Source organism: Panthera onca, chromosome B3, assembly GCF_046562875.1.
Source record: "Panthera onca isolate mPanOnc1 chromosome B3, mPanOnc1 haplotype 2, whole genome shotgun sequence".
In the NCBI taxonomy this organism is placed as follows: domain Eukaryota; kingdom Metazoa; phylum Chordata; class Mammalia; order Carnivora; family Felidae; genus Panthera; species Panthera onca.
In genome coordinates, this window is record NC_138344.1 from 144,889,597 (window position 1) to 144,904,472 (window position 14,876).

Here is a 14,876-nt window from a genome sequence, read left to right on the forward strand (position 1 = left end):
CCTCTACTGCGTGTCCTGCCCACCCTGCCCCACCCCACTGGGCGGGAGGCTCCCACCTGCCTCCTACCTCACACCCCATCCCCCCACTCCGTCATCTGGCCCTCCAGAAGACTCTCAAGTCTGGCTGGGTTTGCTCAGGTCCTTGGGTCCCTCCCTAGGAAAGGACTTGTCCGTCTGTCCTGCCCCCACACACCGCCTGTGCCCAGGGAAGAGGTCTCAAGAGACCTCCGGTTTTCAGGCAGTGCTGCCTGGTGTCTAACCTGAAGCTGCCTTGCCGCTGAACAAGCCATTCCTTCCTGTTGTGGCCTGCTGGAGGGACGCCACCCCACGACTCTGTGACGTACCCCCACTGCTGGGACTCTCCCCACTCTGTTTCGCACACAGCCTAAAGGTCTCGGTTGGGCAGAGCGGCAATAAAGTCTCTCTGGGGACCTCCCTCGGTCCCCAGACCCCAGCTCCAGCGCGTCCTTCTGGGTCCCAGGACTGTGGGTATGTGTGTGGGGAGTCGCGCCCCGGGCTCTGGGTCAGAGGGCCGTGTCTTCAGCCCCCCCCCGGGGTGAGGGACGCCCGGCCGGCCCTCCCCCGCTGTCCTGCCTCCTCCTCCAGATTACTGTTCAGGCTGCAACTTCTCCAGACGACCTCTGCCCCATCTCCTCGGTCTGTCTGCTCCTTCTCCTTCTTGACACTTGACGCCCCTGCTCCCAGCAGCCCCCACTCATACCTGCCTCTGCCCGACTCCCCTTGTGCGGACCGACCGGACCGACCCAACTGTCTCTCTAGTCCTCCCGGCCCCTCCCAGTCTGTCTGGCTGCTCCTCAAGGTTCAGTCCAGCCCAGTGTGCCCCCAGCCCCTGCCCAGGGAGGCCTGAGAGGGTGACCCGCGCCGGCCCTGGCTGCCTAGTCGCCACAGCCTGGGTGACCGTGCCGCCTCGGGCAGGTGGGTGTGGCCCTCCAGGGCCGGTGGTCAGCCACAAGTCTCGTGGGAGGCCCGGCTGGGAGTGAAATCAGGTGTTTGGACCCCTGGCTGGTTCTCTGTCCAAATTATAAGCGGCCCAGTGGGGCAAGGGCCCCCTCGGGCCCAGGCCTGACCCGTCCTTGCTGAGCATGAGGAGCACGGGGGCGGGGAGAAGGGGGAGGGGGGAGGAGATACCTCCATCCAGGTTCTCCACCACCTTGGAAGCTCTTTGAAGGCCCACTTGAGGATTCCCGTCTGCCCGTCCATCCGTCTGGCCCCTGGGTTGGGGGCTTGGGAGAGCCGGGCCCAGCCTGAGGGCATGTGCCCTGTAGATATTGGGCAAAAGCGTGACCCCAAAGAGCTCGCCCTTGGCACCCACCGTGCAGCTGGGGCCTCTCCCAGGTGGGCCGGGCTGGGGGAGGCTCCACCCGCACCCCCAGGCTTCTCAGCCTGGTTCCCAGGCCCGGGCTGGCACCTTGGCTGGCGGCCTTCCGGATTCTCGCCCAGACACGGGTGTGCCCGGGCCTTGCACAACCAGGTAACACCACCTGAGCGTGGCCGGTCCCGAGGAGCCTTTGCCCCACACCCTGATGGAGGCCGCGAGAGTGGGGTGTGGGGGAAGAAGGGAGCTGGGGGCTTGATGTCAGGAGCACCTGCTGTCCTGCCGGGGTGGGGGCGGGGTGGGACAGTGGGACACAAGCCTGGGGGAGGCTGCCTCTCAGGTCCCTTGGGGCAGCGCCCCTCCGTGTCTTCTCTGCCTCCAGGGCACAGCAATTCACTGGAAGCGGCCGTCCCTTGGGCCCTGCTTGCTCACAGCCCTCGGCACCCCGCCCTTCCCTCAGACCCCGAGGAGCCCCAGGCCGTGAGGGCCGCACCCTCCCCCACCTGGCAGTGGCGAAGCGTCCCCCTAACCTGCCGGTGTGGACGCTCCCACTGTCCTGGGTGTCCCAGGGAGAGCACGTGTTGGCCTGGCTCTTCCCCAGGTGGCTCACTGATGACAGGTGAGAAGCCTCTGCCAGCCAGGCAGAGGGAACAGCGCGTTCCACCCCCCCGGCCGAGGGCAGGTGGTGGGGACAGGCCCCCGGTTCTTGGGCCCCTGCACACAGCTGTGGGACGCAGAGCCCCACGAGGAGCGGCCCCCGGGCTGGGCGTGTGTGTCTCGGAAAGCTGTGGAAAGTCACAGGCGCATGCCTGGAAACTTCCTCAGGGCCATTTTGTGTCCCTGGGAAGAGGCTGGTCTGGATCTGTAGCCAGCTCCTCCGACAATCACCCAGTAGCAACAGGGCAGCAAAGGGCCCGTCCCCTGGGTCCGAACATGCACCGTGTGAGCTGGAGTGGCCACTCGGGGATGGCAGGGGAGGGTCACCTTCCGCCATGTGCTAGCTGATTACGTCCCCACCACGCCGCCGGAAGGGCACGGGCTTGTCTTCCCTCCCCTTTCACAGCTGAAGAAACTAAGGCCCGGTCCTGCGCTCAGGCTGCGCGCTGGCACACCGGGCTGTGGACCCGCCTGGCACTGGGGCAGCCTCCTCACCTCTTGAAGGCGCCCCCGGGGGACACGGCACGGGGGCTGGGGCGAGCTGTGGGAGCTGGTGCCGGATAGACGTGGGAGGCATCCTGAGCCCCACGGGGTCTCGGCGGTGGCACCAGGAGGAGACCTGCGTTGCTCACACCCACTAATTTCGCTTTGGGAGAGGCCTCAGCTCCCAGCGGCCCGTCTCAGATCACCGGGATCCCAGGGTTATCTCTGGGAAACATCTGTTTCTCACTTAGGCCACTATCTGTGTTTACCCAGTGTTTTCCATCATAAAGCCAGACTTCTCAGGGCCCCCAGGCCACCCCGCTCATTTCTCTTCATGGCAGGACGTTCCCTTTCGGGCCACGCCTCAGTATCTCCTGCTGCAAGTGGGGTCCACAGGTTCCTGTAATGTCACCCTTCCGTCACCAGTCCTGTCTGGTGCTGGACACAGCGACCCACTTTTGCTGGATTGGGGGGGCGGGGGGAAGAGCGTGTGGGGAGGGGTGCGCTCTTCCGGCCCATGTGGCGATGGCAGTGGTGGTGACGGGGAGAAATTCCCAAGCTCTGTCCCCTCGGTCACATGCCTCTGTGCCCCCCATCCCGTCCCCCACCCCTGCCCTGGTGCCTGACCTCAAACACGGACGCTCAGGCCGCGCACTCAGCCGCGGCGCTGGGCACCGGGTCCCACCAAGAGCGGTTTGGCCTCTGAGAAGCCCCGGCCCCTCCGTGAGCGTTTCTCCAGCTGAAACACGGCAGAGGAAAACCTTGGCTACCTCCTTTGCAGGGGTACGGCTCGAAACCACAAACAGCGCTGGTGAAAATGCCCAGCGCCCATCGTGACTCGGTGGCTGGTGCGTCCTGGCTTGGGACCAACTCGGGCCCCTGAGCCAAGAGGACGCTGGTCTCCTGGGGCTGTGTGTGTGTGTGTGTCTCGCCCTGAACTCAGCCCCCGCCACCCTCCCCCATGCGGCCACACCAGCGGCTCAAAATGAGGGCTGAGGACTTCAGGTTACTTCCGTCCACACTTTCTCTCTTTCCTAAAGCTTAGACCCCCACAAGCCCCCATTTGCCCGCAGCAGGCAGCTCCCTGCAAGAGTCCCCCGAGGGTGCTGCCGGTCGGGCCCCAACATCTCCAGGTGACTAAGTGGGCCGGAGCGCCTGGGGCTGTGCTGACGCACGCTGGGGGGGAGGGGGGCATGGCGTGGGCTGTGGCCCCGGGTGGGGGGTGGGGGCAGCACGGGGCTCCCAGCGCGGGCCCTGGGGGCTGGGGGTGGGGGGTGGGGGGCCCGGGCTGTCCTCCTTACTCTCTGAGAACCAGGGTCTGAGAACCAGAAACCGGCTGGGCGCGTTCCTTCCCTCCCTCTCGTCCTCCGTCTAGTTTCACTTTCTCTTTGTTCCCCCCTCCCACGAAGTTCCCTTTGAAGTGAGAGGGGCAGGGATGGGCGTGTCTGGCCCGCGCCCTCCCCCCCCCCACCCCCACGCCCGACGGGGAGCGCACTCGAGGCCGCTGCCGGCTCGGGGCCTCACCTGCCCGGCCGCCCCGCGCCCCAGCTGGGCCGGTGGCGGCCTCCGCCCCCTGCGGCGAGTCCGGGTGCCGGGGAGGGGGGGTGGGGAGGATGGGGAAGGGGGCGGGCCGGAGGGAGCGGGTGTGGTCCCCGGGCCCGCAGCGCGGAGCCGGGGACGCCAGGTGCCACCCGGCCGGGCGCTGGAGGCGGGGACGCCGGGCGGGGCCGGGGGGGGGGGGGGGGGGGCGGTGAGTCAGGGCCACCCCCGCGCGGGCGCGCCGAGCAGGTACCCGGGCCGCGGACGACCCGCCGCGCGACCCGTCGGCCCGGGAGCCGCCCGGCCCGGAAAAACCGGTCGGGCCGGCGCGGCGCGGTCGCATTCCGGAGGCGGGGGAGGGCGGCCGCGTGGCTTAAAAGGCGCCGCCGCCGCACGGACGCAGCCGCCCGGCCACGCGTGGCGCGGGCCGAGGGGACGCGCCGCCGGGGCTCGCGGGGCTCGGCAGGGGCGGCGGGGCGCGGGCGGCCGGGCTTTCTCTCCGCAGCGCGGCCGACCGCGGACTTCACCCGGCGCGCTGGGTCCAGTGGTTCTTAACAGTTCAACAGTTCTGTAGCGCAATTGTGAAATGTTTAGGACCACTAGACCCGGCGGGCCTGGCGGCGACGGCGACGGACGCGGCCCGGCGGCAGGGGCAGGGGCGGGGGCGGGGGCGCGGCGCCCCGCCGGCCCGACCCCGCTCCGCACCCGCGCCCGCACGCCGGGGCCGGGCCTGGGGACCGCGGGCAGAGGGCGCGCCGGCCGGCCCGCGCTGCCTGGCTCCTGCGCCCGAGGGCCCCACCCTTCTCGCAAGTCCGCCGAATTCCCACCGGGACCCGACGGCGTCCCCCCACCCCCCTCCCCGGAGCTGGTGCCGCGGCGGCCGCGCCCCGGGTAGGGTCGGCCGGGCGGGCTCGCTGGGAGCGCTGGGAGCCGCGCCGCGGGAGCCCGGGCCCCGTCGGGCGAGCGCGCGGACGGAGCCGGGACCCGGCGGACAGAAAGTGGGCGGGGACGCGGTGGACGACGCCCGCACACCACGCGCGGGGGGGCGGGGAGGTCTCGCGGGACCTCCGCGTGTAAGCCCCGGGCGCGCCCGGCCCCGGGAAGGGCCGAGCGCAGGGTCTTTGCGCGCCCCGCTCCCGCCGAGGAGACGAGGCCGACCTTCCCGGAGCCTGCCTGGCCCGCTGGTCCGGCCGCACCCTCTGGGGAGAGGTGGGGGCGTCCCTCAGGTGCCTGCCTCCGTGGTCCAGTGTTTAGAGACGCTCCGGGACAGCCTGGATGGCAGGTCGGACGGGTCTGGGTCTGAGGTCACCAGGCGCCGCCCGGCTGGGTGGCCTCGGGCCAGTGCTCTCCCCGAGCCCTACCTGCACGTGGGTGTGTGAGAGGACGGGAGAGGTGAGGTGGGCTGCTGGCTGCGGGAGGGTGTGGCCGCCGCCCACACTGCAGGACCCCCGGCTGCCTGGGAGGGGGGTCCACCCCCGCAGCCAGCACCTTCCCCTGTGGCCCAGCAAACTGCTCCGTGGCCACCTCTCGGCAGCAGCAGCGGCGGCGGCGGCAGGAGGAGGAGGCTGGGGCCGTGGCGCCGAAGGGTCCGGAGGATCTTAGGTGCGGCCCCCTGACCGCCAGTCCGCCGGTGGCGATTTAATTCTACAGGGTGTCTGTTCCGTGTGCGCAGTGAGCCGGGTTCCCCTGCTGAGGCTGGTGAGGGCCGGGGCGGCGGGGGGGGGGGGGGGGGGGGGGGGAGTGGTAGTGGTGGTGGGGGGCTTGCTATGGGGTCCTCCGTGTTCTGTAGCTTGGAATCATTTCGTCCAGTGGGGGTATATGCATTACAGACTGACGCAAATAAACGTGTTCAAAGCTTCACCCTGTCCTGGGGCTTGCTGTCCTTTCTTCCCCAGACCTGATGGGACCCCTCCCTCTTCCCTCCAATCCCAGAGGGATGGAAATGAAGTGGTCGTGCGTGGCCGTGGCCAGGCCCCCACCCTGCACCCAGCTCCCAGCCTCACCTTGCTTCTGGCCTTCTAGTTTCCCAGCAAGGCCGGCAGCCGTCTTTTAGTGGGGGAGGGGCACCCCCAGGACCCAGCAGACCCCTTCCACCTCCCCTGCCCACACACCCGCCTGCTGCAGGAGCCAGGCTGAGGAGAGGGGGCCTGCTTGCGGCCTCACCCTATACTGGCCCCCTGGCCAGCTGCCACCCGAGCCTGGCAGGGGGCTCTGGCCGTGGGCAGGGGCGAGGGTGGAGGGCTTAGGGCTTGGAGTGACAGAGGACCATCTCTGCTCTCCCATCCTGACACAGACTGAGAGTCAGTCGTGGCTTCAAATCCCAGCCCTGCCGCCCACCAGCAAGTGACCCTGGCCAGTCCCCCTTCCTCCCAGAGCCCTCCTGTCTCACCCCTGCAAAGAGGGCGGTGGTACCCACCTCACAGGACTTGCTGGAAAGCCCAGGGGACCATGCAGCCGGACTCCCGGAGCGCGGATGTGGGACGGAGTGAGGGTTCACCCCAGGGGTGGCAGTACCTCCTGGCGGGCGGGTTGGTATGGGGAGCCCGAACGGGGCTGGGCACTCACAATGGCCCCCTCGGTCCCTGGGGGCCCCACAAGGACAGGCAGCTCCTACTTTGGGTCCCAGTCTTCGTTCTCTTTAATTACGGAAGCCCCGAGTGTTCGTTGAGGGCACAGCCCCCTGCGCTGTTAGCGGGAGGCCCTGCCCAGAGCGGGGTGCCCGGAGAGACAGCTACCACTTAAGACCTGCCTCCGGAGGACATTGTCCCCACTTCCTCTTTCCCCTTTCCCGGCAGAACTGGGCTCTGTGGTGCTGAGCCCGCTCTCGCTATGCAGGTGGAGGGCCGCCGTGGGCAACGGCAGAGCCTCCCTGGACGGTGCCCACAAGATCACCCTGGGTTGCCCGGGACTTGCTGGTTTTAGCCCTGAGAGTGTCATGGCCTGGGAGGCCCCTCCGTTTGGGCAAACTGAGACACTTGGTCACTCTACCGGGGACCAGCTCGGGAGACACATCACCCTAGCTCCTTGGACCAGCCCATCTTTTCCACGAGAAATAAACCTGTCTTGTTAAAGTTGCTGTAGTTTTGGTCTCTGTAAGGTGGCTAAACCAGTATTCTGAGTCAGTGGTGGTTAAGCTTCGCCGTGTGGCTAAATCAAGGGAGGGCCAGTGAAGAGCACCAAGGCTTGGGCCCCGTGGATAGGATGGGCCAGGAATCCACACCCCTACCGGGTTGCCTGGTGATTCCGATTGAGGCCTGAGGCTGAGAACAGCTGTCATTAAGTAGTAGACCTCATCAAGAGAAACAGGACGGAGGAAGGGGACACAGACCCCGAACCTGTGGCTTTTGGAGCTGTTCCAGGCCACTAAACCCCAGGGGAGTGGGAGCCCCCAAACAGAACCTGCCTGTGACCCCCTCTGTCTCTCGGTACCCATGCCCCCAGCCCCTACCCCGCAGGCAACCCACTGGGGGCCCACACCAGGCTGCCCCCGTGTGTCTTCAGCTGCTTGTGGAGCTCATCACAGCAGGGATGGGGAAGGACTGATGATGGCTTCTTACCTCCTCCACACCCTGGGCGACTTGGCGAGCCCCGTGGGAAGCAGATCTGTCCGCTGTGTGAGGGCTCTGGGGCCAGCTGCCACGGGCTCTCTGAACTTCCGCCGTGGTTCTGAGAGGTGGTTCCAGTTTAATAAGGTGGTTCCAGTTTACATAAGTACACCTTTAAAGTGTACAATCTGATGACTTTGGACATGTGTACACCCGTGAAGCCACCCACCCCCACAATCAAGGCGAGGGACACATCGGCCACTGACAGGATTCATCTGGCTCCTTGTGGTTCCCTCCTCCCTTCCCAATTCCCTGTCCCCGGAGTTTGCTTTGTTAGAAGATTTTCAATTGCTCAGGTGAATTTCAGCCGTCTGAAGTTGTCAGATTGTGAAGTTACGCATGATACTCCATTATCATTCTTTTAATATCTGTAGGGTCTGTGGCATTGCCTCCTCTCCCATTCCTAATATTGACGCCTGTGTTTTCTATCCCTTTTTCAGCTTGGTTAGAGGTTTACTTTTATACCAACTTTCTGAAAGAATCAGCTCTTGGCTTGATTTTTCCATATTATTTTTCGTGTTCTATTCAATTGATTTCCACTTTGATGATTTCCCTTCTCCTCACTTTGGGTTTATGCGCTTTGCTTTTCTAGTTTCTTAAGGTGGTGTGTGTGCATTAGGCCACTTGAACTTTGTTCATTGTTTATAGTGTTTTGTCTTCTCTGTGTTTCACATCGGGTAGTTTCTATTTCTATCTAGACACTTGCTTCTTCTGCAGTGGCCAATTTGCGATGAATTCTGTGGGTGTAATTTCCATCCCGGATGTTATATTTTCCATCTATTGAAGTTTGATTGGATCTGTTTTATACTTTCATGGCTCTTCTTAATGTATCCGAGCCTTCCTAGATCTTTCTGAACATATTGGAATATAATTACAAAATAGTTTTAAAATTCTCATCTGTTGATTCTATCATCTGCATCATTTCTGGATCTGTTTCTATTCATTGGTTTTTCTCCTCATCATGTAGTTTTCTGTTTCTTTGTATCCCTGGTAGTTTTCAATCGGTTGGCAAACATTGTGAATTTTGTGTTGGTGGATGCTGTGTAATTCTGCGTCCTGTAAGTGTTTATGAGCCTTGTTCTGGGACATGGGTCAGCTGATTGTGAAGTGTTTGATCCCCCTGAGGATCCCGTTAGCTTCGTTGGGACTGGCCCCACCTCTATTCTAGGGTAAAGTTTTCCCCAACAGGGAGGCAGCCCTTGTGAGTACTGTCCCCCATGTCTTGTGAACCACGAGCCTAATTCCTTCTGATGGATTGGAACACACACCACTCCCAGCATGTATTTTTTAAGATGAATTTTGGGAAAACGTACGTAACGTAAAATTTACCACTAACCATTTTAAGTGTGTATTTCAGCCGTGTGAAGTGCATCACACGGCTGTGCAACCAGCACTACCGTCCGTCTCCAGGACTCTCTCATCTTCCCCAAACTGACACTCTGCCCCCCCAGCCCGTTCAACACGAACCCCCACCTGCCCTCCCTGGGGCCCCCCTTCTGCTTCCTGTCTCTACCGATGTGACTCGTCTAAGTACCTCATACAAATGGAACCACGCGATGCTTGTCCTTCTGTGAGTGGTTATTTCACTGAGTACAACGTCGTCAGGGTGGACGCGGGCTGCATCCCGTGTCACAATCCCCTGCCTTGTTCAGGGCTGAGCAGCCCTCCGTGTAAGGACCTCACTGTATGGGTAGACCAGTTAGTCTCTCCCTTTCCTCCAGCGCCAGACGCAGGGGCTGCTTCCACCTTTTGGCTGCTGTGACAGTGCTACCGGGGACGTGGCTGCGCACGTGTGTGTCCGGTCCCCAGCATGGCTGGAGACACAGGTGGCTTTGCCACCTTTCCCTCTCCTCCTTCCACGTGGCTCCTTCTCTGGCCGCAGAGAGTTTCCTTTCCTTCGCGCCTTGGTCTGCTCTCAGCTGAACGTTCAAGAGGAGCCCTCGCAGACCCCCAGGGCCACGTTCTCTTCTCTCGGGACACTCTCCCCTGCAGACCCAGAAGCTTGGCTCCCCCAGACTCTCTCGACCATAGTGGTGCCTCTGTCCAGTGACACCTGAGACCTCCTCCAGGGCACGCCCTCCCCGTGCTGGGCCCATCAGCTCTCTTCCAGGCAGCAAGCAGGGCTCACCTCATTTGTGTCCCATCTCAGCCGACCCCTCTCGTGTCCTGCCGGATAGCCAGCGTCTGTGAACTGCTGTCTTACATATTTTGTCTGTTTTTTTTTTCTTAAAATTTTTTAATGTTTATTCATTTTTGAGAGAGAGAGTGCGAGCAGGGGAGGGGCAGAGAGAGAGAGAGGTAGACACAGAATCCGAAGCAGGTTCCAGGCTCTGAGCTGTCAGCACAGAGCCTGATGCGGGGCTTGAACCCACGAACTGTGAGATCATGACCTGAGCCAAAGTCGGACACTTAACCGACTGAGCCACCCAGGTGCCCCTATATTTTGTCTGTTTTTAAGTTGCTTCTGGGGGTGCCTGGGTGGCTCAGTCAGTCAAGCGACCGACTCTTGATTTTGGCTTAGGTCATGATCTCATGGTTTGTGAGTTCCAGCCGTGAGTTGGGTTCTGCACTGACGGCACGGAGCCTGCTTGGGATTCTCTGTCTCCCCCTGCCCCTCTCCCACTCACCCATGCTCTCTCTCGAAGGAAATAAACTTAAAAAAAAAATTGTAAGTTGCTTCTGGTGGGAGTGTGAATCTGGTCCCTGTCACTCCTCCTTGGCCCAAAGTGAGTCTTCGCCTTCTCCTAGTGACCCCGACAACAGTAGCTCAAACCTCCACCTGTGGACTGCTGGTACTCTCCTCCCACGATCCTTTCCTGGGGACATTGCTGGCTGTCCTCAGGGCGTGCTGGTGTTGTTACAGATATACTCTGGTGGCCTCTGTCATGCCATCATTTGTAGCTAGGTCTTTGCTGGACTCTCCGTGTCCACCTGACGCTGGATCCTCGTGGGGGCTGGGGCGTCCCACCTGCCCGGGGGCGGGGCGTGCCCAGGGGCGGGGCGTGCGGTTCTCCGTCACAGCCCAGCGACAGCAGGTGCAGCACCTTCCGCGCTCACTCAACTCCCCTGCTCCCGGGGGAGCATGGAGGGTCTGTCTCTAGGAGTGACGATTGTGGTGTCTAAGTGGCAGAGCTGGCTCAGCCCCTCCAGAGGGACCTCTCTGGGGACCTTCTCCCCTGCCCTGAGCCTCATCCACCAGCCTTCCCTTACCTGCAGGCAGAACGTCATTCAGATCCCCCTCAGGCCTGAATGGTGTCTTGGAAAGACGTGCTGACGGCCAAGGACACAGCCCATGGCCAAGGCAACGTTTGGTCATACATTTTACTAAGTCAGGCTGATTTAGTCTGTAGTCTTTCCTGTTTCGTAATACATACATTATAAGGATTTAATTTTCCTTTGGAGCCACTTTAGCTCAGACGATGAGCGGTGATATATCGTACTCAGTTGCTTTCCTTGTAATTTCCTTTGGGATTTTTCTCCGCAATTATTCAGAAGTATATTTTTACTTTTATCTACATGTCTAAATTAAACACATTTTTTAAAAAAAATGAAATTTAAACACGCATGCCATTTAAAAACTCAAATAGTAATTATGGAGCTTGTTAAGAAACACAGGAGCCTCCTGCCCAAGTTAGCTCACACTGTGTTCACTGTGATCATACTGTGATTTTTTCTGGTTCAGCTTTTTAATTAAAAAAAAATAATTACCTCGTTTAAAAAATTTGCATAGTTTTCTATGTCATTGTGAGAAACTCCATGCTCTTTGATGTTTAAACCTTTGAAGTTTAAATCTTTTCCAAGTGTGTTCAAATACATTACATAATCTATTTTCTTCTTTCCTTTCTTCCCTCCCTCTCTCCCTTCCTTCCCTTATTTTTATTTTAGAGAGAGAGAGAGAGAGAGAGGAGAGCACTCGCAAGTGCGTGTGTGCGAGCAGGGGAGCCGGGAGGGGCAGAGGGAGAGAGAGAATCTTAAGAGGTACCACATTCGGCACAGAGCCCCGACGAGGGGCCGGGTCTCACAACCCCGGGAGCATGACCTGAGCCCAAATTAAGAGTTGGACACTCAACCGACTGAACCACCCAGGCGCCCCTTCCTTCCTTGCTCCAGAAGGCCTCCCTGTTCAGTGTCCTGGGGGTCTGGCCCCCTTAGGACTCTGCGGACACTGAAAACTTCACTCCCCACCTCCCAGAGTCACCCTTCGTCTGCCTCCTGGGGTGGGATCCCGTCTCCTTCATCACACAGCCTCTTCTTCTCCGGTTTAGTCCCTTGTCTGGGCGGGGGTGGGAGGGGGGCCATCTGCCAGGAACGTTGAGAAAGTGAAAAGAAAAAACCCCCGAAGGTCAAGATGTTTGTCCTTAGGGTACTTTCGTGCACAGTGACGGCTGGGTGTAGAGCTCTGGGAAAGGAACATTCCCCTCAGTCCTGCAGACTTTGCCCTCTCTTCCGGCTTCCTGCGGTCACTGCTGAGAAGTTGGACAGCACCGTGCTTCTTGCCGGACGTGAGAATCCCGCCTCCCCGCCCCCCTCACTTGTGCTGGGCGTCGAGGATCCCTAGTCCTTGGTTTGGTTCGGGGGTTGTTTTTTATTTATTCATTTTTTAAATTTCCTCACCCTTATGTTTTCTGTTCTCTTTTCTTGGAACTCCTATGATCCAGACATTGAACTCCCTACTCTAATCCTGTAATTTTTTTCTTCTCCCCTCTTATTGTCTCTTTACTTCCCGCGAGATTTTCTTGACTCTGTTTTTCAATCCTTCTCTTGAATTTTATTGCTGTTATCATATTTTTATCTTCCAAGTGCTTTCCTCGTTGTTCTCTGGTTTGCGTCTGTACCTAAGTTCACGGGGCTCAATACTTTCTCTTCTTCCGCTGAGGGCCCCCACAGCCATGCCCCGGTGGGGGTGCACCTGTTCTCTGCATCGTCAGGGGTGCTGGGGCCCCAGGGTCTGGAGGGAGTGGCTCCCTCGCCCCCGCCCCCTCTTTATTCTCTCAGCTCATGAAGCTTTCATTCTCTATGTGGTGCCCCAGTGCCGTGCACTCTTTTAAAATTTTTAATTTGAATCCAAGTTAGTTAACATACAGTGTAGTATTGGTTTCAGTAGGATTTAGTGATTCATCACTTACGTATGACACCCAGCGCTCATCCCAACAAGCGCCCTCCTCGATGCCCATCCCCCACCCACCTCCCTCCATCAACCCTGTTTTTTCTCTGTATTTAAGAGTCTCCTGTGGTTTGCCTCCCTCTCTTTTTATCTTATTTTTCCTTCCCTTCCCCTGTGTTCATCTGGTTTTGTTTCTGAAATTCCACATATGAGTGAAATCACATGATACTCGTTTTTCTTTTCGCATAATACCCTCCAGTTCCATCCACGCTGTTGCGAACGGCAAGATTTCATTCTTTTTGATTGCCGAGTAATACTCCATTGTATGTATATACATCTTCTTTATCCATTCATCCATCGATGGACATTTGGGCTCTTCCCAAACTTTGGCTATTGTCGATAGGGCTGCTGTAAACATTGGGGTGCGTGTGCCTCTTTGAATCAGCATTCTTGTATCCTTTGCATAAATACCTAGTAGTGCACTCTTACGTAAGCTGTGTTACACACACACACACACACATGCGTGTGCTGAGTTCATATTCACGAGGCTGCCTTCAGGCCCAACACTGGTACCTGTGGCTCCAGAGCTGTCCTGGACTCAGCCCCTGCCCCGGAGACCTGGGGGATGGGGGCTCTGTATGGGCTCCTGGGGAAGCAGCGAGGCAGATTCTGGCACGGCAGCACTGAGGGGCTCCCAAGGCTTTCCAGGCTGTACCCTCAGGCAAGCCCCCTGGGGACCCAGTCGGACTCCTGCCCCCTCCCCCGCCACCATGTGTCCCTCTGTCCATCACTGCCTGTCCTCAAGCTAGAGGCTGAGCCCAGGCTTCCGAGGGGTGGAGGGCGAGGGAGCAAGAACAGGAGGGGAGAAGGAAGTCAGTGGCATGGGGTGGGGTGGGAGGGACACAGGAGGTCCATGAAGGGGATGCTGGTGAGGCCACAGGGCTGGCAGGGCCTCTTGCTGCACCCCTCACCTTTAGGGTCCTAGGGCAAGCCCCCGTCTCTCTCAGGCTTCAGTTTCCCTATCTGCATAAGAACCTTCCGTTTGTTCCTCGTGTTGTTTCGAAATTTCAAAACAGGTGGTCTCCAAAATACTTTTCCTTCACCCAGAGACTGTGGCCGAGGTGCGCCATCTGCTGGCCGTATGTGGCAGTGCCCCCCCCCCCCCGTTCCAGATGCGGTTGGGAAAACGGGAGATTGTCTCCCCAGAGTCCTGCCTCTTCTCTGACCGCTGGGAACCAGGGAGTCCGGGAGGAGGGCGTCTGCCTCTGCCACCTGTCAACCTTCCCGACTGGCTGCCTATCTTCCTTAAACATTCACCGACACCCATGAATGCTTGGCCTGAGCTGGGCTCTGGGCACCCAGAGAGGAATCTACTTTCCGCTCTGGAGGGGGCACAGGCACGTGCCAGGTGCAGCGGACATACGAGGACTGGGGGACTCATCCTGCCTGGGGCTGGGAGCTTTCCTGGGAGAGGTGGCACCTGAGTTTGACCTGAAGGTGGAGTTGGTCAGCTCTGAGGGAGAAGTCCAGGCAAAGAGGACAGGAGACCAGCAGGGCTTGAGTCCTGGGGGCATGCGAGTAGGAGATCCAGACCGGGCATCCTGCAGGCTGGCTGGCCGACTGCCACTTTGGGTTCAGATTTCTACCAGGGGCCAGGAGCTCTGGCAGGCTGGGCACGAGGGTCAGAGCTGGGAAGCATTCTGATCAGGAATTGCTTACATTTGGGCCAGAGCAGAGATCCAGGCTGGGGGCCGGGAGGGCTGGGGAGATAAGCGCCCCTCTGCGATGGGAATTCACAAAGGAATCGGCAACAAAAAGCATGCCTGGGATTCACCCATGCCTTTATTTCTTCAACAGATATCAGGGGGTATCTCCTCTGTGCCACGGACTAGGGAAACAGCTGATATTCTAATGGGGATGATGGGCAATAAGCAGACAAAGAAGAAACTTTTATACTCATTCACGGTAGGTGTTACGGAGGAACATCAAGGCCAGGGGCATCTGGGAAATGTTGGGAGGGGCTGGAGTTCTAGCTTTGGTGGGCAGGGAAGGCCTTGCTAAGGTGACCTACTAGAAAACACCTGAGGAGGGAGAGAGAGAGCCTTGTGGGCATCTGGGGAACAGCACCCCTTCAAGAGGGAATATCAGAAGC